Source organism: Lynx rufus, unplaced genomic scaffold, assembly GCF_022079265.1.
Source record: "Lynx rufus isolate CCGP_SWC_20201006 ecotype Redwood Valley unplaced genomic scaffold, mLynRuf1.p SCAF_2, whole genome shotgun sequence".
Lineage (NCBI taxonomy): Eukaryota > Metazoa > Chordata > Mammalia > Carnivora > Felidae > Lynx > Lynx rufus.
In genome coordinates, this window is record NW_025814834.1 from 92,072,713 (window position 1) to 92,097,640 (window position 24,928).

Sequence of the window (24,928 nt, forward strand, 5' to 3'; positions counted from 1 at the left end):
ACAAAATGCAGAAAAAATCACTATTGAATATTAAAACTGTTCTATAAAACATTGTGAGGGAAACAGCATTCTGAATAAACAAATATAAATAAACAAATGACAGAACAGGAACTCAGTTGTAGTATCTCACATGGATAATAATAGTAATAATGCTAATAATGATAAGCATCTATTGAGCTTTTATTATGTGCAGGAACTGTGTTAAGTGCTTCATTGAGTTCTCTTATAAAGTCCTTGCAACCACAGAATGAAGTATGTACGCTTCTTAATTCTGTTTTATTTTTTTTTAATTAAAAACTTTTTTTTAACGTTTATTCATTTTTGAGACAGAGAGAGACAGAGCATGCATGAATGGGGGAAGGTCAGAGAGAGAGGGAGACACAGAACCTGAAACAGGCTCCAGGCTCCGAGCTGTCAGCACAGAGCCCGACGCGGGGCTCGAACTCACGGACCGCGAGATCATGACCTGAGCCGAAGTCTGACGCCCAACCGACTGAGCCACCCAGGCGCCCGTTAATTCTGTTTTAGATGGTGAGCTGAGGAATAAGGCACCTAAATTAATTGTTTGACTGGTAAGTTCTTGGAAGTTGTGTAAAGTCCATGTTATTCTGATGCCAAAACCTGGGTCATTCTATCCTTCTTCCAACAAAGTCAGTTCAGAGTTTTCTTTAATTTTTGTACTCTTCTTAGAATATTTTATAGGTTTGCTCAAGTCAAGGAAGAAAAAATGGCTAATTAGGAAACAAATTACATGTATTCAAACCATGAACTCTATGAGCTACTGTACCTATTAAACATCTACTCCTTGTCAATATCAGATCAGATTTTTTAAAAAAGTTATTTTTTATGACTCAATAAAGAGACATTCTGAAGAAAGCACTGAATAAAATGAATATAGAGCTCTACTTAGTAAGTCCCTCCTGATCTCTACTTTCAGAGCAAAAACCATTATGTGTTTTTCTTTTAATTAGGAAAATTATATATCTACTTCTTTGGTCTTATTTACTTCTTTTGGTTTACATGTAAACTTATTCTTAAGAATCTTTAAAATTCTGGAATTGTGAGGCTTTTCTGGGAGCTGCATTCATCTTTTCCCTTCCTGAATTTCAACTGTAGTATAGGGCTGGCCTTTTATTTAAAAATTTTTTGCAGGGGCGCCTGAGGGGCTCAGTCAGTTAAGCGTCCGACTTCAGCTTAGGTCATGATCTCACAGTTCATGGGTTCAGGCCCTGTGTCAGGCTCTGTGCTGATAGCTTGGAGCCTGGAGCCTGCTTTGGATTCTGTGACTCCCTCTCTTTCTGCCCTTCCTCTGCTCGTGCTCTCTCTCTCTCTCTCTCAAAAATAAACATAAAAAAATTTTAATGTTTATTTATTTTTTTGGGGTGGGGTCAGGCAGAGAGAGAAGGAGACACAGAAGCTGAAGTAGGCTCCAGGCTCTGTGCTGACAGCACAGTCTGATGTGAGGCTAGAACCCATGAATAGTGAGATCATGACCTGAGCCAAAGTTGGACACTTAATCAACTGAGCCACTCAGGCACCCCGTAGGGCTGGCCTTTTGAGGCTGACTCCCCAACATGAAGAAGTAGGGTACAATAGTGAGAGATTGCCATGGGTGTCTGGATTCAATTCCCAGCTCTGTCTTTCCCATTTGTAAGTGACGTTGGGCAAACCAGACCGTTTAAATTTTCTAATGCAATGGTTCTCAAACTTTAGCATGCTTGTTACAACTCGAGAGTTCTGATCTTCTCCCCAGAGTCTCTGATTTAATAGGTCTAGATTAGACCTAAGAATTAGCCCAGGTGATGCTAACACTACCAGTTTAGGGCCATGCCCTGAGAAATGCCACAGTAATTCTTAGTGTTCTCATCTTTAAAATGAGGACAATTGTATCTACCTCAGCGAGCTGTTATAGGGTTTGGAGATAGAACATTAAGCTGACTTTCTTACCTGTGCATGTAAATACCCCACACTATAGACACTAGTTTATTTAGTGCTTAAAGTCCACCATTCAAATCCTCTATTTGGATTATTAACAGGACATTGATAATCCAAGTGTCTCTGAAGGGGTTACTTCTTAAAACTTATCAGTGACCAGGATTATGGAGTTAACTTGCAAAAATTACAGGCATCTGAGAAGGTGGGAGAACAGAACTAGAGATCTGTGCTTATTCAGGGTCAGGAGAAAATGCCTGAAACAAGACTTCCTTCCCGGATATATAACATTGGGGAAGGTCTCTCCTGATTTTCAGTATATTCTAAACAAAAAGATGAGAAAGATGATATCATGAGGATTATATGATTCCTGGCTTCAGGAAACTTTATTTAAAAACCCCTGAATCTCTGTTTCTAGGTTAAATTCAGAGTCCCCAGCCATAATTTAGTGTATTTATTATTTTATAAGACTCACTGATCTAAATAGATCAATTGTCCATGAGTATTGAACAGCACATTTTTCTCTGATCTTTATTAGGCTTTGTGGATGGTACAAGGAAAGTATAGTGAGGATCTCTGAATTCAAAGAGCTGAGCTTATTAGCCACCTTATATTTACATATTATGCCCTGCCAGTGCTAAACTGCACATATTTATTAAAAGTTAAGGAGTGGTCAGAGAGGAAACCTAAGAAATATTTCCTTGTGACTGAAAGTGCTTCCAACGGGTGGTCGGTCTCCTTCAACCTATAATTCAGAATTGATTTAAGATTAAGAGTTATTAAAACTATGACATTTGACCTCAATCCAGATGTGGAGCCTAACTCAAATTTAGCTCATCCACAACAGTAGGGTGTATGGAACACATATAAGAGATACCCCTGCAGCACCAGGTTCTGGTGAACAGGAAACATTGCACTGTAGGGCACTACAAGACCTCTTCTTCATAAGGGCAGTACTTTCAAGAGCAGGAGACATAGTGAGAGACTTTCCTAACATACAGAAACAGATACAGAGAATTAGGCAAAATGATCAGTCAGAAGGATATGTCCCAAATCTAAGAACAAGACAAACCACAGCAAGATACCTAAGCAAAATATAATAAGTAATATGCCTGATAGAGATTTAAAATAACAATAATAAAGATACTCATTGGACTTGGGAAAAGAGTGGAAGACATCAGTCAGACCCTTAACAAAGAGATTTAAAAAGAACCAACCAGAGATGATGAACACAATAAATTGATTTAAAAATACAGTATATGGAATAAATAGCAGGTTAGAGGAAGCAGAATGATTTAGCGACTTGAAAGATAGAGTAATTGAAAGTAATCAAGCTGAACAGGTGGGAGAAAAAAGTGCAGAAAATGAGAATAGACTTAGGGAATTCAGTGACTCCATCAAGTCTGATACCATTTGCATTATAGGTATCCCAAAAGAAGAAGAGAAAGAAAAGGGGGCAAAAAATTTATCTGAAGAAATAATAGTTTAAAACTTTACTAGTCTGGAGAAGGAAACAGATATCCAGTTCCAGGAAGTACAGAGAGCCCCCAGCAAATTCAACCCAAATAGATTCACACCAAGGCACCTAGTAATTAAAATGACAAAGAGTAGTGATGAAGAGATAATTTTAAAGCATAAAGAGAAAAGATGACAGTTACATATGAGGGAAACCTCATAAGGCTATCAGTGGATTCTTCAGCAGAAACTTTATAGGCCAGAAGGGAGTGGCATATTCAAAGTGCTAAAAGAAAAAAAAAAACTGCAACTAAACTGTCTGGTTTTTGTCTCTTTCTCAGACAAACAAAAATTAAAGGAATTTAATGTGGCCATGAGGCCACAAACCAGTCCTGAAATAAGTGTTAAAGGGGACTTTATGAGTGGAAAGGAAAGACCATAAGTAGGAGTAAGAAATGTAGGAGCAACAAAAGCAGTAAAATTAAGCATATTTATAAAAATTAGTCAAGGTTTTCACAAAACAAAAGGACGTAAAGTATGACACCATATACCCAAAACATGTGGAGCAGGGAGAAGAATAAAGGATGGGTTCAAACTCAAGAGACCATTAATTTAATATAGAGTGCTATATGCATATATTATGTATAAACCTAATGGTAACCACAAATCAAAAACCAGTAGTAGATAGGCAAAAAATAGAGAAAGGAATCCAAGTATATCTCTAGAGAGCCAACAAACCACGAGAGAAGAAAGCAAGAGAAGAAAGAAACAGAGAAGACCTACAAAAACAACCACAAAAGAAGTAACAAAATGACAACAAATATATGCCTATCAATAATTAGTTTGAATGTAAATGGATTAAATGCTTCAGTCAAGGGTGACAGAAGGGATAAAAAGCAAGACCCATATATATGCTGCCTACAAGAGACTCGTTTCAGACTTAAAGACACAGACTGAAAGTGAAGGGATGGAAAAACACTTATCATGCAAATGGGAGTGAAAAAAAAAGCCAGGATAACAATACTTTTATCTGGCAAAATAGACTGGAAAACAGAGATTGTAATAAGAGACAGAGAAGGAAACTATATAATCATAAAGGGCACAATACAACAAGATGTAACAATTGTGAATTTATGTTCCTAACATGAGAGCACCTAAATATAGAAAGTACCTAATGACAAACATAAAGGAAGTAATTGATAATAATTCAATAATGGTAGGGGACTTTAGCTCATCACTTACATCAATGGATAGATTATCCAAACAGAAAACAAGGAAACAGTGGCTTTGAATGACACATTGGACCAGATGGATCTCATGGGAATATTGAGAATATTTCATCTTAAAGCAGCAGAGTACACAATCTTTTTAATTGACCATGGGACATTCTCCAGAATAGGTCACATATTAGGCCACAAAACAAGTCAACAAATTCAAAAAGATTGAAGTCATATGATGCATCTTTTCCAAACACAATGCTATGAAACTAGAAATCAACCACAAGAAAAAATCTGGAAAGAACACAAATACATAGAGGTTAAATAATATGCTAATAAATAATGAATGGGTCAACAAAAATTTAAAGAGGAATAAAAAAAACACGTGGAAACAAATGAAATGAAAACATAATAGTCCGAAACCTTTGAGACACAGCAAAAGCTGTTTTAAGAGGGAAGTTTACGGCAATAGAGACCTACCTCAAGAAGCAAGAAAAATCTCAAATAAACAGCTCAACCTTACACCTAAAGGAGCTAGAAAAAGAAGAACAGACAAAACCCCAAATCAGTAAAAGGAAGGAAATAATAAAGACTAGAGCAGAAATAAATAGCAACTAACAAAACAAAACAAAACAAAAAAACAAAAACAATAGAACAGATCAATGAGAGCTGGAGCTGGTTCTTTGAATAGATCAACAAAATTGAGAAACCTTTAGCCAGACTCATTTAAAAAAAAACAAACAAACAAACAAAAGAGAGGACTAAAATAAAATCAGAAATGAAAGATAAAAAATAACTGGCACTGCAGAAATACAAAAAATTATAAAAAATATTATGAAAAATTATATGCCAACAAATTTGACAACCTAGAAGAAATGAATAAATTCCTAGAAACATATAACTTCACAAAAATGAATCAGGAAGAAATAGGAAATTTGAATAGACCAATTATCAGCAATGAAACTGAATCAGTAACAAATAAAAGTCCAGGACCAGATGGCTTCACAGGCCAATTTTACCAAACATTTAAAGAACAGTTAATACCTATTCTTCTCAAACTATTCCAAAAAAATAGAATACATTCCAAATACATTCCACAAGGCCAGCATTACCCTATTATCAAACCCAGATAAAGACACCACAAAAAAAGAGAATTATAGGCTAATATCTCTGATGAACATAGATGCAGAAATCCTCAACAAATATTAGCAAACTGAATTCAACAATACATTAAAAAAATCATTCACCACAATCAAATGGGATTTATTGCCAGGATGCAAGGTTGTCCAGTATTTGCAACTCAATCAACATGATACATTGCATTAACAAGAGAAAGGATAAAAACCATTTCAATAGATTTAGGAAAAGCATTGACAAAGTTCTGCATCCATTCATGATAAAAACACTCAGTAAAGTAGGGTTAGAGGAAACATACCTCAACATAATAAAGGCCATATATGAAAACCCCACAACTAATATCATACTCAATGGTAAAAAGCTGAGAGCTTTTCCCTTTGGTCAGGAACAAGATGAGGATGTCCACTCTCACCATTTTTTTAAAAAAGTTTATTTATTTTGAGAGAGATAGCATGCAAGTGGGGGAGGTACACAGAGAGAGGGAGAGAGAGAGAATCCCAAGAAAACTCCACACTGTCAGCATGGAACGTGATGTGGGGCTCAAACTCACAAAGTGAGATCATGACTTGAGCCAAAATCAAGAGTTGCTTACTTAACCAACTGAGCCACCCAGGCACCCCATCACCATTTTTATTCAACATAGTCTTGGAAGTCCTAGCCACAGCAATCAGACAAGAAATATGAATAAAACGTATCCAAATTGGTAAGGAAGGAGTAAAACTTTCACTATTTGCAGATGACATGATACTATGTATGAAAACCCAAAAGACTCCACCAAAAAACTGCCAGAACTGATAAATGAATTCAGTAAAGTCACAGGACACAAAATCAATGTATAGAAATGTGTTGCATTTTTATACACCAATAATGAAGCAGCAGAAAGAGAAATGAAAACAATCCCATTTACAATTGCACTAAAAATAATAAGATACCTAGGAATAAACTTAACAAAAGAAGTGAAAGACCTGTACTCTGAAAACTGTAAAGTTTGATGAAAGAAATTGAAGATGTCTCTAAGAAATGGAAAGATATTTGATGCTCATGGATTGGAAGAACAAATCTTGTTAAAATCTCAATATTACCCCAAGCAATCTACAGATTTAATGCAATCCCTATTAAAATTTCAAAGTACTTTTCACAGAAGTAGAAAAATTAATCTTAAAATTTCTATGGAATCGCAAAAGACCCAAATTGCCAAAGCAACCTTGAAAAAGAAGACCAAAACTATAGGTATCACAATCCCAGATTTCAAGATCTACTACAGATCTGTAGTAATTAAAACACTATGGTACTGACATAAAAATAGACACATTGTTCAGTGGAACAAAATGGAGAGCGCAGAAATAACCCATGATTGTGTGGTCAATTAATCTTTGATAAAGGAGACAAGAATATGCAACAAGACAAAGTCCCTTCAACAAATGGTGTGGGGAAAACTGGACCACTTTCTCACACTGTACACAAAAATGAACTCAAAATAGATTAAAGACCAACATATGAGACCTGAAACCATAAAAATCCTAGAAGAGTACATAGACAATAATTTATCTGACATTAACTGTAGCAACATTTTTCTCTACTTGAAGAAAATCTTTACTTGTAACTAGTTGTGCATATCAAAGAAAATGAATGTACAAAGTTTATTATAGAGTTTGATTCTAGTCATAAAATCTTCTCAGTAAATCTCTGGATACTTAACAAAATATAGTATCCTTCATTGACAAATGTGCTAGTATTGACATAAACTTATCGATAGTATGTTAATTCAATAGATAGATACTTAACATCTATTTCATATCAACAATCATGGAGATGATTTTGTACTAATTTTTGCATACATTCTAGCTTGATCCCACTGGAATTGAAAGGCTTTCCTTTTCAAATTTTCAAATGGTACTAGAGACAGGCAGAATTCACAAAAAAAGAGATATGTCATATATATGAATACATTTTATGTAATAAGCTAAATATAATTTTTTCAATTATGTATACTAAATATTATATGAGTTTTATTTTAATATAAATAATATAAGATACATAGACCAGATTTTAAGATTGAGTCACTACATTTATATAATTTAATATATTTATGTAATATATAATTTATGTAATATATCTATAGCTTATATGTTACATAAATTATAATTTGTATGTAAATTGTATGAATAATATATAGATTGTATCAATATGTTTTATATTATATGCAAATATATAACATAGATTAAATATAAATTTATATATAAATATAATAAATCTGTCAGGTATTTTTAAAAATTTTTTTTAATGTTTATTTATTTTCAAAGGAGAGAGAGACAGAGTGTGAGTGGGGGAGGGGCAGAGAGAGAGGGAGACACAGAATCAGAAGCAGGCTCCAGGCTCTGAGCTGTCAGCACAGAGCCTGGCACGGGGCTTGAACTCACAAACTGTGAGATCATGACCTGAGCCGAAGTCTGATGCTCAACCAACTGAGCCATCCAGGTACCCCAAGTATTTTTGTTGTCAGTGATTCACTGTTATTTAGAAAATTCGAGCTTGAATGGGGAAAGGATGGGAGAGAGTTGAAGGGATCTAGATGGTGTTCCAAACCTACAACTCTGGGATGCCTTATGGCTGGTTAAAAGATTGCTCACTAAAGAAAATATAATTTTTGTTGAAGGTTTTAAAGGTCATTCTGAGTTTATTTAATCATCAGTGCTTTATTCTCACTACGTTTTTTGTTTGTTTGGGTTGTTGTTTTTTTGTTTTTTTGTTTCCTTTCCAAAACTATATTTACATGGTAGATGAAATAGGTTGTGGTTATAGTGGTTGGGTAAAATTCATATTTTAATACCAGTTCAGCTTCTGCTATGTCAGATGGGAACCAGAAAGGACAGGAATAAGGGTGATATCTGAATTAGGTGGCCCCTTTTTTGGTGTTCTTAGAGTATAATGGTTCAGTTAGATAACCAAGGTCCTTGAAGAACACAGAGACCTAAGAAAGGATTACCAACTACAGAAGAAGAATTCAAAGTAACCATTTTCCGAGGGCTTATCCTGTTCTTTTTTTGTATTACTTACCTAATTAAGCAATAAATAATACCTGTAAACTCAAGGTCACGTCTTTTAAAAATATACGTGAGAGCTTTAAAGTATCTTTAAAGATTTCACTCTAAAATTTTTGGGTAAATTGCAACTCAATTAACATTTGACTTATTGAATTAGTAAGAACAAAAAAAGAAAAATAAAGCCAATTTTTCATCAATTCAGATTCTTAGAGTTTTTTGAAAAGTAAAAAAACAGATTTCTTTATCCCTTGGTAATCTGATTAATTTAATAATAATTAAAGTTGACTTTTAGCTATAAGTTAAAGCATTAAAGTATCTCTATTTTCAGATGGTGTGATTATATGACTAAAAACCTGAAGAACCTATGTAAAAACTACTACAAGCAATAGTGTAATTTAGTTCAGATTGACAGACAAAAGTTGAATAAACTTCATACATAAATTTAAATGTGTATATATAAACAAAAACTATTTGAAGTTATAATACAATACAAGAACCAATGCATGATTAAACACAGACACACAGATACATCTAGGCATAAGCTCAATAAGAAATTGCCAAAACCTCTGTAAGGAAAATGATAAATCACTGCTGAAAGATTTAGAAGTACAGTTGAACAAATTGAAAAGATACATTTTGGACAGGACAGCTTAACATCCTAAAGATGTCAGTTATTTTTGGGGGGCACCTGGGTGGCTTAGTTGATAAAGCAACCGTCTTAGGCTCAGGTCACGATTTCAACTTTCGTGGTTTGATCCCTACATTGGGGTGTCTGCTGACAGTTGAGAGCCTGGAGCCTGCTTCAGATTCTGGGTCTCCCTCACTCTCTGCCCCTCCCCTGCTTGCGCTCTGTCTCTCTCTGTCTCTCAAAAATAAATAAACATTAAAAAATATTTTTAAAAAGATGTCATGGGCAGCCTGGGTGGCTCCGTCAGATAAGTGTCTGACTTCAGCTCTCGTCATGATCTCATGGTTTGTGAGTTCGAGCCCCACATCAGTTTCTGTGCTGACAGCTTGGAGCCTGGATCCTGCTTCAGATTCTGTGTCTCTGTCTCTCTCTACCCCTTCCTTGCTTGCACTTTGTCTCTCTCTCTCTCTCAAAAGTAAACATTAAGAAAAAAAAAAGATGTCAGTTGTTTTTAAGTTAATACATGTAATACAATCTCAATAAAAGTGCCATTATTATTTTTCTTTCCTGATACTAGAAAAGTTGTCTATAAAGTTGATCTGGAAAGAAAAAAGTGAAAATAGACATGAAAATCTTAAAAAAAGGAAAAGAGCAATAAGAGGAATCTAATCCTAAGATACATTAAATCATACTACAAAACCTCTATAATTAAAATAGTATATAGCATTATAGCATGAGTAGAAGGAAAAAATAGAGCCAAGTACATATGGAAATGTAGTTTAAAATAATCTCACATCAGTAGGGAAAAGGTGAACTCATTTAAATAACTGGTATTGGCATAAATGGATAATAATAGAAGAAAAGAGAAAATCAGTCCCAGTTTCCATCCTACACGCCAGAATAAATTGTAAATGTATCAGAGAGTTAAATTAAAGTGCTGAAGTACTAAAGCAAAACATGGTCTGTAGTTTAGGAATAAGAGAAACTTTCCAAACTATAACTCAAGATATAAAAGCATTAAGAGAAAATATTGATAATTTGACAGCAAAAACAACAACAACAACAACAACAACAACAAACTTTTCCATGCATGAAAAAAAAAAAACAACAACAACAAAGAATACATACCATGAGCAAAGAACAAATGGGAAAATGGGAAAAATATCTGCAATTTATATTAGAGGCAAAGGTTAATAATATTCAGTATATAAAGAGCTTATAAATGTAGAGAAGAAAAACATTCTATAAGTCCTATAGAGAAATGGACAAGAGATTTAAGTGGACAGATAATAGAAAAAGAAATATAAATAACCCTTATTTGCAAAGGTGCTCAAATCATTGACAGTAAAAGAAATGTGATTTAAAGCTATCTTGAAATTCCATTTCCCATTTATGAGATTGACCAAAATATAAAATTTTGACAACATCATCTCCTGGGTGGATGAGGCACTCACAAACATGGCTGGTAGAAACCCAGAACTGTACGATTTCAAGTGGAGGACAAGTTGGCAATGTCCATTAGTTGGCAGAAAATCTTTAGTTTTAGGAACCTAGTTTTAATAAACCACAGGGGAATAAGGTGGGAAACAAGAAGACATTTGCACAAGGCAATTCATTATAGTAAAAAACTGGAAAAACCCCAAATAGCTGTTATTAGGGGACTGGTTGAATGCTATATTACATCCACTCAATGAGATACTATTCTATGAAGTGGTAAAGAGAAATGGGAAGGGTCATTATATACTACTATGAAGTCTTATAACTGGAATTAATAAAGAGAGAGACTTGAGAGACCTAGCCACTTATTATAATGTATAGATCTTATTCATGAGTTGGCAAAACTTCTCTTAGGATCCAGATTAGTAAATATTTTAGGCTTTGTGAGTCATACAGTCTCTGTCACAACTATTCAACTCTGCCTTTGTAGTGCAAAAATAGCCATAGACAATATGCAAACAAATGGGTTAGATGTGGCTGTGTTCCAATAAAACTTTACTTAGAAACATGAGCAACAACTGGATTCAGACCTCAGGCTATAGTTTGCTGATATGTGAAAACTATTAAAAGAAATACATGAGACAAATTGAACGCTAACTGGGTGGAAGAATAGGGACAGGACAACGAGAGTAACCTCTTCTATTTGGAAAGGAGAACAAGGGGAGGCACAGAGCAGTTACTGGCGTATAGAAATTCTGAAATCCTATTGAACAAGATCTCCCTGCTCTGGAATGGGGACTGTTCCAAGTTTACATGCTAGCTTTTGTTCCTTTGAGTAGATTTCCAGTTTGCTGTATTTTCTATTAACTCTACCTCTGGGGGTTCATATCTTTTCCATTATTGTTCTTGGTGACATCTGAAAATACTCTCCTTGTGAGAGTCCCTCAGCCTGTGCTGGGTTGTGTATTGTTGACTTAGCACCTAAACTTCTGTCTAAGGTTGGGAACTACATTTCTCAGAATCCTCTTCTCTGTACAGTTGTGGGACAGAGTTGGCCAGTGAGATGAACTTTTATTACATTTGGAAAGAAGATGAGAGCCGAGGACATAACTCTGTGAAAGCTATGATGGTCAGACATGATGTGTAGCAGAGGTACCTGGTGGGCTGCCTGTTCTCTCTTTCTGCTTCAGCTCATCTTCTTGGTTGCTGGCCATGCTGATCAACAGCTGCCTCAACCCACAAAACCTTGGCTATAGGCCCACAGAAGCTTACATAGAACTCTCCACAAACTCTTCCTTTGCCAGGTCAGGCCTCTCTGGCAGTGAGATTCACAGTCCTTGTATTTTCCTGCAAGATCCAACTTGTCTCTGTGCCAGGGCTTCAGATGAAAGTCATTAATAACTATTTCTCTGATCTTTCAACTCCTACTTCCAAGACCTCCACTTTCCTAGCTCCATCTACATTTAGATAAACTGTAATTCCCATATTACATCATTTCTTGTAATACTTACACTCACTCTGGTTTCCTGACTTAGCCTCAGTTGATAGAACTGCCCATTAAAAGTTAAAAATTAAGAGTCATTTTATGTCTAAGATGATCATTCTTTTTAGTCCTCCCCAATGTAGAAGAAGATATTTGAACTAATAATAAAATCTATTTTATTTCACCGCTTTTCAAAAAGAATTTGGTATCAGTTAGTTTTATGCCTGTTTTTCAACTATATTTTAACTGACCAATTGGATTCTAAACGTCAGGATGCCAGATACTACCTTTTGCCAATTAAAAAAAAATCCTGCTCCGGGGGTGCCTGGATGACTTAGTCATTTAAGCATCTGACTCCTGATTTTGGCTCAGTTCATGATCTCGTGGTTCATAAGTTCAAGGCCCACATTGGGCTCTGTGCTGATAGTGTGGAGCCTGCTAGGGTTCAATCTCTCTCTGTCTCCCTGTCTCTCTACCCCTGTCCCATTCACACTGTCTCTCTCTCTCTCTCAAAAAAATAAATAAAACATTTAAAAAAATCCTCAGAATTAAACATGGGTTAAATTGAAAAAAATATATATCTTTTGAAAAACATCATTCATTCAAGGAATTCCATTATAAAAAATTCCTGCCTTGTGATTAATCTAAAATGTTATCATTAAATTTTTTTTTCCTGAAAGATATTTGTCTGCTGAATATGGCATGACATCTAGTTTTTCATAAATTTTCTAGTAATATTTGGGAAAGAAAACAAAAAATAATTCAAAATATGTAATTGCCTGAATATTTATAATCATTTTTTATCCTCCAAGCTTAAATTACAACTGTACAAATTCTTGGCTATTGTACTATTATTTGTGGATTTGCTTAAAAGAAAGCCCTTTAGTGTTTAGTCAGACAGTAGATGGATTTCAGTAGGTAACATTATTTTATGACAGACTCAGTAGCTGAACGGTATTCATTTTTTTAAATCTAGTAAAACATTTTTTTGTACTTATTTATCATTTTTGCAAAAGGTGACACATTAATTTGTGATGGGCTTTTAATTATACAGTTTTTGTAAAATTACTCCTTTTCTCAAAAAGGAAATTTTAAATTTTTTTTTTTCAACGTTTATTTTTGGGACAGAGAGAGACAGAGCATGAACGGGGGAGGGTCAGAGAGAGGGAGACACAGAATCGGAAACAGGCTCCAGGCTCTGAGCCATCAGCCCAGAGCCTGACGCGGGGCTCGAACTCACGGACCGCGAGATCGTGACCTGGCTGAAGTCGGACGCTTAACCGACTGCGCCACCCAGGCGCCCCTCAAAAAGGAAATTTTAAAATAGCCAGGGCAAGCCATGAAAATAAGCCTGTGCCTTGCACCCCAATGTTTATAGCAGCGCTATCAACAATAGCCAAAGAATGGAAAGAGCCCAAATGTTGTTCATTGAGTGATGAATGGATAAAGAAGATGTGGAAGATAAACACACACACACACACACACACACACACACACACACACACACAGTGGGATATTAACTCGGCATTCAAAACGAATAAAATCTTTCCATTTGCAACAACATGGATGGAACTAGAGTGTATTATTATGGTAAGCAAAATTAGTCAGAGAAAGACAAATACCATATGACCACTCATATGTGGAATTTAAGATACAAAACAGATGAACATAGGGAATGGAAGCAAAAATAATATAAAAACAGGGAGGGAGACAAACCAAAGGAGACTCTTAAATATAGAGAACAAACTGAGGATTGTTGGAGGGGTTTTGGGTGGGGGCATGGGCTAAATGGGCAAGGGGCATTAAGGAGGACACTTGTTGGGATGAGCACTGGGTGTTACATGTAGGGGATGAATCACTGGATTCTACTCCTGAAATCATTATTTCACTATATGCTAACTAACTTGGATGTAAATTAAAACAATTAATTAATTAAAAAAAACCTGTGCCAAAGTCCAAGGTCAAAGCAGTGTGATTGAGTGAGGTAGATTTAATTATAATCCCAAAGATTCCTTTGTTCCAGTAAGATAATCTATTTATTCTTTTGCCATGCCTTTGTTTTAGATAGTATGTGCTTCTTGTCTCCTTGACTTTGTATTTGGCTGTGTAACTTTCTTTAACCTATGGGAAGTTAGCAAATATGGTGAAACCAGAGCATTGAAATGTGCTTGCTAGGTTGGGCAGGTTCTCTGTGCTTCTGTATCATGAAAGAGCATACCCTGCACAGTACTGTTCCTCTAGCATGGCTCCCAGACTAAGACACAGGAGACAGAGCTCCCCAGCCCAGCTACAGGCACATGAGCCCAAAATATATGCTATGAAGGTTATATTTATAAGAATAGGAAGAGAAAACATTTTATGTAATGGTTTTTAGGTTGACCTATAATATTTACATATTTAGACATATGTTATACGGGCCTCCATTTTCTTTTTTTTTTTAAATCTTGCCCTGGACTTTGCAAAGGTTAAAGGCTGGTCTACAGTCAGATAAAATTCCATTTCAGTAGTAACACTTCTATTTGTAGTCTTCACGTGTATTCTCTGAATTTATGTGTGTGTGTGTATGTGTGTGTGAGCATGTGTGTGCTATGACTATATGGGGCCCTCTAAAGTGCAGGGCCAGAGGAGGCCCTGGACTGTTTGTGGGGAGGCGAGGAAAATAGTAAGATTATTCACAACATTAATGCCCATTTTGAAGGCATTTAATGGTGGGCCTTTTAGTTGTGGCTTTGAAGGTTTTTAGCATGTCCGAAGGAATTGGCCAGAACCATCACTTACATCTTTGAGTTTCAAAAAAAGTATGGCAAGTGCTTATAGAATGAATGTTTATGTTCCCCCAAATTCATATGTGGAAACCTAATCCCTGACATGATGATGTTTGAAGTGGGGCTCTTGGGAGGTGATTAGATCACTAAGGTGGAGCCCTCAAAAGAAGCCCCCCACTCTTTCTGCCCTGTGGGAGGGCTATCTGTGAACCAGGGAGCAGGTTCTCACTAGACATTGGATCTGCTATTGCCTTGATCTTGGACTTCTCAGCCTTGAGAACTAGAAGAAATAAATGACTGTTGTTTATAAACCACCCAGTCTATGGTACTTTGTTATAGCAGCCCTAGTGGACTAAGACAGCAAGTCTAAGGCATCCCCTTTCCTTTCCATACCTAGCAGCCACTCCTAGGAGGTGTCCCACTGCATGCCACTCTTTGCCCTGTTGTGGCTTCTGTTACCCTTCAAGATTGTGACCAATGTCTATTTAAATTTAAATTTGATTACTGAGTAAAAATTCTAGAACACAAGACCTAACAAAATGTTTTGTTCTAGGCCTTGAAGTCCTATGGATTTTTTTTTTTTAGTTCATTCTATGTAAACAACAACAACAATAACAAAACCCAAAAAACCAAAACATCTCCTTTGCATAAGAATACCCCAGAGTACAGACAATGCACATTTTCTCTCTTGGCCTAGAAATATTCTTAATAGTTAATTCTGATTCTTTCTAATAGTTTCAATGGAGCCGTAACCCACTTAGCTGGATTTTAAGCATCACCTACATTTCTAGGTACATTTATAATGTTAAGGATATTCCCAGAACATACACCAAAGGAAAAAAAAGTGGGGTGGGGGGGAATGCTTTCGCATTGTAGGATGATGACATATGCTTGTGCTTAATCAAATTCCCAGCTAATCACAAATACCAAAGTCATTGAAGAAATCAATTGCTTTTGCATACTGAAGCTCTGATTTAAATTTTCAAGCCTCCATAATTTTAAAATCAATAAACATTTATTATTGTTTCTACTTGTACCTCTGAATAAATCACTGTATAATTTTACCTCTTAATTCTCAAAGGTATAATATAAAAATATTGATTTTAATAGTTTTTTTGTGCTTCTAAAAGGATGTGTAATTTATTCATACACAGCCTATTGGCATGATGCCTAAGGCAATGGATATTATTGTTACAAATAATGTATGAAAACCTTTTATTTTAAAAATCTTTTATAGAAATACAGAAGTCTTACAGAAATGTGCACACAAATGATAAGTTTTCAATTTGATGGATTTTCACAAGGTGAACACACATATATAAACTCTAGATTAAAAAATAATAGAATACACCAGCAACCCAGAAACTTCCCCTTTTCCCCTCCTAGTCACTATTCCCTGAAAAGATAACTGCAGTCTGATTTCTAACACCATTGATTAATTTGGCCTGATATTGGACTTTATATAAGTTGAATCCCACAATGAGAAAAGTTTTTGTGCCTGCTCTAAAAACAAAACAAAACAAAACCCAAATCCCCTCAGCATTGTGTTCATGCACTTCACCCATGTTTTGGATTTAGCAATGATTTGTTTATTGCTGTATAATATACCTTTGTATGAATGTGCCACAATAACTTTATCCATTTTCTGTTGATAGATATTTGTTTCCAGGTTTTAGCTCTTATGAGTAGTGGGATTATGAATAGTCTTGTACATGTCCTTTGATGAACACACGAATGCAGGCATAGTCATGAATTGCTGCTAGGTCAAAGAGCTTGCATGCCTGTGTATGACTTTAGTTGGTACCATCAAATTATTTTCTAAAGTGGTTGTATCAGTTTACTGCTATCACGTACTCCTAGTAGCAGTGCATTCTTGTTTACTTTCTCAACTGCTTTCTCCATCTTTTTAATTTTAGCCATTTTGGTGGATATGTAGTGGTGGCTTTTTGTGCTTTTAGTATATATCATTTCTTTGATGATTAATGATGTACACATTATCATACATTTATTTATTGGCCCTGCATATCCCTTTCTCTGAAGTACCTGGTCAAGTCTTCTGCCCAATTTTCTGTTAAGACATTTATCTGTATTTAAAAAAAAAAAACAACTTGATTTGCAAAAGTTTTTTTTTCAATGTCTGGGTTTGAGTCTTTTTAAAAATTATTATTATTTTTTTAATTGCTGTGGGGGAGAGGCAGAGGGATAGAGAGAGAATCTTAAGCAGGCTCCGTACTCAGCACAAATCCTATGCCCCTGAGATCATGACCTGAGCTGAAATCAAGAGTTGGCACTTAACCAAGTGACCCACCCAGGTTCCCCAATGGGTTTGAGTCTTTTATGTTTATTACAGTTTTTTCTCTCACTCTATGGCTTACCTTTTCCCTTTCTTTTTTTTTTAAGTTTATTTATTTATTTTGAGAAAGAGAGAGAGCGAGTTTGAAAGGGGCAGAAAGAGAGGGAGAGAGAGAATCCTAAGCAGACTTCTTAGAAATAAGTTTCTTACTTAGTACAGTAAAATAATACAGATAAATGTCAATAATGTCTTGTATTTCTATCTTACTTAAATAGTTTTTATTAATTTATATATTTCTTTATGTATAAATACTCCCTGAAATGGTGCTTGCGCAAGAACAGGGAAGCTGATCTTGAGTAGCTTCATATCTGAGAAGGAAGATTATGAGAATAAATAAATAATTACACAAATATGGAATGAAATAAAAGTTGTAAGATAAGGAAACATGGCGTATAAAACACATTTTATCTTCTTTTAGGTGGGTAGCAGGGAAGGTTACATGGAAAAGAAGGCATTTAAACCAAACCTGGCAATGGGGCGCCTGGGTGGCGCAGTCGGTTGGGCGTCCGACTTCAGCCAGGTCACGATCTCGCGGTCCGGGAGTTCGAGCCCCGCGTCGGGCTCTGGGCTGATGGCTCAGAGCCTGGAGCCTGTTTCCGATTCTGTGTCTCCCTCTCTCTCTGCCCCTCCCCCGTTCATGCTCTGTCTCTCTCTGTCCCAAAAATAAATAAACGTTGAAAAAAAAAAAAAAATTTAAACCAAACCTGGCTGTATGGGTGGAATCTGGACATGATGAGATAGATTGAAGGCATTTCCTTGAGCAAGCACAGAATAAACAAATGGCCAGAATTGAAAAGATGTGGTAAATGTGTAAGGACAGGGGTAATTTAATCAGATAGTTTACATGAACTGTGACTAAAAAATTACTGACCTTGACTATTATAAAGGAAACAACAGAAAACATAAATCTAAATGCCTGCCATTTCATATGAAATAGTTGTATTGAATTGCACTTTTCCAGTTGTATTAACAGAATCCAAATCTAGCCAGTTTAAGCCCAAAGAGAAATAGGGTGACTGGGTATTTCATGGAATCTAAGGGGGACATGAGCAGGTAGGCTTTGGGAACCAGTGGGGGCTAAGTGTGCCACTCCATAGTGACCCAGGTAATCCTCTCAGTTCCTATTTATGAGTTCTGCTTCTCAAGCATATCTGGTTCATTCTGCTGTCTTGCTGTAGAATGGTGTTTTAGTCTGGCCGTTTGGGCTGCTACAACAAATACAGACCTGGTGGCTTATAAACAAGAGAAATTTATTTTTCACAATTCTAAAGGCTGGAATTCCAAGGTCAGTGCACCACCATGGTCAGGTTTTGATGAGAACCCTTTTATGGTTTCAGACTGCTAACTTCTCATTGTATTCTCACATGGCAGAAAGAGAGCAAGAGAGTTATCTGGGCTCCTTTTATATGATGATTAATCCCCTCCATGAGAGCTCCACCATCATGGCCTAATCACCTCCCAAAGGCCCATCACTTAGTATGATCACATTGGGGGTTAGAATTTCAACGTATGAATATTAGGGAAACATGAACATTCAGTCTGTAACAAATGGCTTCCCTGCTTCCCAGGCCAGATATTAGAAAATAACTTCTAAGGGCTCTTAAGTAGATTTTCTCCATTCAAGAGATCAGACAGATGTACCTGGAATCTCAAATTCCTGGAGGAAGGGGCTCATCAGCTTTGTTTGGGTCAAGCGTCCATTCTTAGTTCAATCAATTATGACAGAAGAGAGGATAGGAGATACGTGGTAGAAAACATCATATTTGCTGTGATTACTTAGAGCCTTCCCATTATAGCCAAAAGGATATTTGAGGCTGGGGAGGGGGTTTTTAGAAAAGGGGAAAGTTAATCAATTCAGGAGGTGTCACTTTAGAAGACTGTGGTGATATCTAACTTGAGGATATATTATTGAGTTAATAATTGAGCATCTTAAACAAGCTAGGTCCTTGTTTTATTTTGTTTTTTAACTTTTTATTTTAAAATGATTATAGATGTATAGAAGAGTTGTATAGATAGAACACAGAATTCCTGAATATAGTTCATCGAGCTTCCCCTAATACTAATATCTTATATAACTATGGCGCATTTAATGAAATTAAGAGTTAACATTGTACACTCTTGTCTAAATTGTAGACTTTACCAGTGATTATACCAGTGTTTCCACTAATGACCTTTTTCCATTCTAGGCTTTGATCCAGGATACTACCCATTGCATTTAGTCATCATGTTGCCATGGTCTTCTCCAATCAATGACAGTTTCTCAGTCTTCCCTTGTTCTTTGTTATCTTGACTGTTTTGAAGAGTACTGGTAAAGTATTTGTAGAATGTCCATCAGTTTGGGTCTATCTGATGTTTTCTCATGATTAGACTGGGGTTATGGGTGGAGAGAATACCACAGAGGTGATATGTTCTTTCTTCATATCATGGTCATGTTATCCGGGGAAGAAGAGAGCAACATGACTTATGACTAGAGGATGTAAACCTTCATCACTTGGTTAAGGTGGTGTCTGCTAGGTTTCTTCACTGAAGAGTTACTATACATTTGAAAGCAAATGTTAAAACCACCACAGTAAGGAATGAATATTTCAGGGGCAATACTTTGACGGGAAGGAAATACTTTCTCACTCCATAAAGGTTCATCTATTTGAGCATTAAGCTATGGGTCTTGCTTGTAGCAGTTGTTTCTGTGTCTAATGGTGATGTTCTTTTCCCTTAATCTTTTTGTATTTATCCTTTGGAATGATTTCATAAAAAATGTTTATTTCTTCTTCCCAGTTTATTAATGGTTTCAGTCATTTGTGTGGATCGGAGTGGGCACATGGATATTTATATTTTGGATCATAATCCAATACTAACTTTATTTATTGAGCTGTTCAAATTGTTCCAGCTTTGGCTATTTCAAACTCTTCCATTTTCTTTCTTTTTTTTTTTTTCCCCTTAAGGCACTTTCTTTTACATCTTTATTAGATGGTTAGATTTGTCAGCATTTTTCTTGTTGCAGTTCTAGAATCTTTCATTTTCCACAGGAAATCATAGTTCCTTCTATTGGGGAATGGTATTTAGAAACTCAGATGTAGACCTTAGGTGTGCTGACAGCTACTGGAGTGTTACTGCTTCTAGGTCCTCTCTGCTCACAGAGCTAGGAAATCTCTGTATGTATATTAAACCGTGTATACACAGACATCTATAATTACTCCTGTGTCTATCTTCAAACATTTAAAAATAAAAATGAGTTGATACTGATATCTTTGACTCTGATCCAGTATCACAGGATTTGTTTTAGCCTTACCCTCTTATTCATTTGTAATTTTATTCTCCAACAGTGAGGAAACTCATGCCAGGTGCTTTTTTTGTGATATCATATTAAGTTGTTGCAACTATGCTTTGGAGATTATCTCCATTTTACTGATGAAGAAACACTTAACTTAATATGCTTAAGTGATTGTCTGCAGGCACAAAGAAAGTAAATGGTGGAGCCAGTGGATTCAAAGTTATTTAAATGTCATGATTACTCACTGACTTATGGTTAAGGATATATGCTTACTATGATAAAACTCTCCTTGCTCAAAGTATTTTTAGAGCTGGTCTTTTAAAATAACAGCCTTATTGAGATATAATTCACATCCTATAAAATTCACCCATTTAATCCCTACAATTAATTGCTTTTTAGCATATTCACGGAGTTGTGCAATCATCAACACTATCAGATTTTAGAACATTTTCATCACCCTCTCTGCCTCCAAAATCTATAGCCATTAGCACTAACTGTCTGTTACCCCTTAACCTCCAGGCCATGGCAACCACTAATCTGTCTTATGCCTCAATAGAGTTGCCATTTTTGGACATTTCAAGTAAATGGAATCATACAATACATGGTCTTTTGTGACTGGATTTTTCCTCTTTTCTTGTTTTCAAGGTTCATACATGTTGTAGCAAGTATCAGTACTTAATTTCTTTCTTTTAAAAAATTGATTTTATTTTTTTAAAGTACTTTCAGATTCACAAAAAAGATGAACAGAAAGTACAGGGAGTTTTCACGTATCCCCTCTGCTACACAACCTCCACCACTATCAACATCCTACACCAGACAGGTACTTTTGCTGTAATCAATGAAAGTGTATTGACACATCATTGTTACCCAAAGTCCACAGTTTACATTAGGGTTCACTCTTGTATATTTTGTGGGTTTGGACGAATGTGTAATGGCATGTATCCACCATTACAGTATCATACAGACTTGTTTCACTGCCCTAAAAATCCTCCATGCTTCACCTATTCATACCTCCTTTCCCCTAACTCCTAGCAACCAGATCTTTTCACTTTCTCCATCATTTTGTCTTTTAGGGAATGTCATCTTGTTGGGTGCATATACTATACATTCTTTTCAGATTGACTTCTTTCATTTAGTAATATGCATTGAAGTATTCTCCATGTATTTTCATGGTTTGATTGCTCATTGCATTTTAGTGCTGAAAAATATTCCAATGTCTGGATGTACCACAGTTTGTTCATTCATCTACTAAAGGACATTTTGGTTGCTTCCAAATTTTAGCAATTAATAATAAAGCTGCTATAAACATTCATGTGCAGTTTTCTGTGTGAATGTGTTTTCAATTCCTTTGGGTCAATACCAAGGAGTATGATTGCTGAATTGTATGGTAAGAGTATGTTTAGTTTTGTACAAAACTGTCAAATTGTCTTCCAAAGTGGCTGTACCATTTTGCATTCACTTTGACAATGAATTAGAGAGTTTCTGCTGCTTTACCAGCATTTGGTATTGTCAGGGTTTTGGATTTTGGCCATTCTAATAGGTGGGTATTGGTATCTCATTGTTTTAATTTGTGGTTCTTGATTACATATGATATATATCATGTATTCGAGTGCTTATTTTCCATTTACCTATCTTCTTTCCTGAGGTGTCTGTTCAGGTCTTTTGCCCCTTTTAAATCATGGCATCTGTTTTTCTCAGTTACCATTGTTTTGAGGCAGCTGGTTGTCAAGGCTACCATAAAGCTGGTGAGAGGGGAATAGGAATAAGGCAAGCTAAATTACCCACAAATGTTGATGTTCTTATCAAGATTCAACTGTTTTTCTTGAATAAATGCTAACCTGAATCATTGAAAGCCTTTGCTTAATATTCAGAGTTCTGAAAAATTGATTTTGACAATTATTATCAGTATTCTGACAATTTTTTAATGTGGGAACTGATTTTTGAAGGTCCTTACTCTGTTATTCTAGAAGTGCTTCTCCTTTGAAATTACACTGCAGGGCAACTTGGTTATTCATTTTGATTTTGGCATTAACATTTTACTGTGTCTTCTGGAGTTTGGTATATTTCATTTTAAACTTTGGTACTTTAAATTCATACCATATTCCACCTTAAACTTTGGTACTTTAAATTCATGCCATTTTGAATTAGTGTGTTACTTCACTTTGCAACTTTTCTTAGGCACTCCAATCTTAAAGGTATAGAAGACCTTTCAGAATTTTAAAATGTTAATTGGGGTTAGTTCCTGTTTTTTCCTGCTTCTATGTAATCTTTAAAAAGAGGAAAAAGCCCTGAGGATGTAAGTGGCTCAACACAGTCTTAAGTGCACTGAATTAGTTGCAGACTGATGACCATGTCATGCTGAAGACTTTCTTCTGTGCTACATTCCATGAGAGACGTGTTCAGTCTATATGGTTCCTCACCACAACCAACGCAGGAGAGATGCATTAAAGGCTATTTCCTCCCCACCTTCCATTCCCTTTCGGTTCCTGGCATATGACTTGGTAGAGTTTTCCAAAATCGACTCTTATCAATGACAGATACCATGGACCTAAACATATACACCTCACTTAAAAATTTGCATAACAGTATTCCAGCAAATCACATGCACTGTCTGAACATATGGTGTCATGCAGGATTACACATTAATGTGTCATATTGGTCAAAATCATTTTGGTTCACAACAAAGGAAAATTGAGTTAAATGAAATTTTATCATATATACCACTTTATATAATCATATCTTTGAGCATTTGGGGAGAGGCAAATGTATCTTTAGCAATTGCAAATGTATCTTTAGCAATTTGAATCTTTTTCAGAAAAAAAATTTTTTTCTTTTTTTTTTTTTACTTTTTTATTTCCATTTTGTTCTCAGTCATTATTGTACCTCAGAAATATCTATAATATAAAGGTTTAATGGATGAAAAAAATCTAAAGAAAAGGTGTTAATTCAGAAGAATAGTGAACTATTACTGGATATTCATTGGAATTATTTTATATTTTATTTTTTAAATTTCTTTTAAAATTTTTTATTTATTTTTGAGACAGAGAGAGACAGAGCATGAGCAGTGGAGGGGCAGAGAGAGAGGGAGACTCAGAGTCCGAAATAGGCTCCAGGCTCTGAGCTGTCAGAACAGAGCCCAACACAGGGCTTGAGCTCATGGACTGTGAGATCATGACCTGAGCCAAAGTCCGATGCCCAACCGACTGAGCCACCCAGGCACTCCTCATTGGAATAATTTTAATGCCTTTGATAAAGACTGAAAACTATTTCCTATTATTGTTTTCTTTCTTCTCTAATGGTAGAAGGTCTGATTTTTACCTTAGGGGGGAAAAATATAAATTATCCTCTAATCCCTATTGCCATTTGCTAAGTTCTAACAAATAAGATATAAGTATAATATCATAGGAATATTGTTATTCCCATTTGGCAGTTGCACCACAGAGCAGGTAATAACTTGCCAAAGGTTATACAGCTCAGGATCTAGTAGGTTCTGGAATCAACCAGCATCCTTATTCCTTTAAATATATTTTAAAATACATGATAATTATTCCTTTTCTTGTTGCTTGGTTACTTTTTCTCTTGGGTACATTTAAGTTGGTTGTTACAACTGATCCTTATTGCTATATAATTCAGATACTTTGTCTAATCCTTTGTGGTTTAAAATGTTGGATGTTCCATATTTCATTGAATCTAAAGCAGTATTAATTTTAAAACACCATTGTTTTAAATACCATTGAGATGTTAGATGGTGCTATTAAATATAACCATAAGATGACACCCAGTAGTAATATGCATCCTATTTCAGAGATGATAGAATTAAAAAATAAATGTCTTAGAATAAAAATATTATCATCCCTTTTTGTTGGTCATTTAGGTTGAGGTTTTCCCAGATTTTGTTATTTCAGAAAGCAAGCAGCAACCTAACACCTCACACCCATTAGGATGGTTACTATCAAAAACCGAGAAAATAACCAGTGTTAGGGAGGATGTGCAGAAATTTGAATCCTTGTGCACTGTTGGTGGGAGTGTAAAATTGTGCACCTGCTATGGAAAACAGTATGGCAGTTTCTCAAAAAATTAAAAAATAGAATTGCCATATGATCTGGCTATTCCACTTCTGAATATATATTATATACATATTCAGAATATATATTATATATATATATATGAATATATATATATTCAGAATATATATTATATATATTC

At 35.5% G+C, this 24,928-nt stretch overlaps 1 long non-coding RNA gene across 1 annotated transcript; it reads left to right on the top strand.

The window, feature by feature from the left end:
• Positions 1-455: 455 nt before the first annotated feature.
• LOC124516531 (uncharacterized) lies at positions 456-20,225 on the top strand. Its single transcript, XR_006963058.1, has 2 exons — positions 456-572; positions 19,638-20,225. It is a non-coding gene; the product is annotated as an uncharacterized LOC124516531 (long non-coding RNA).
• The last annotated feature ends 4,703 nt before the right edge of the window (positions 20,226-24,928 follow it).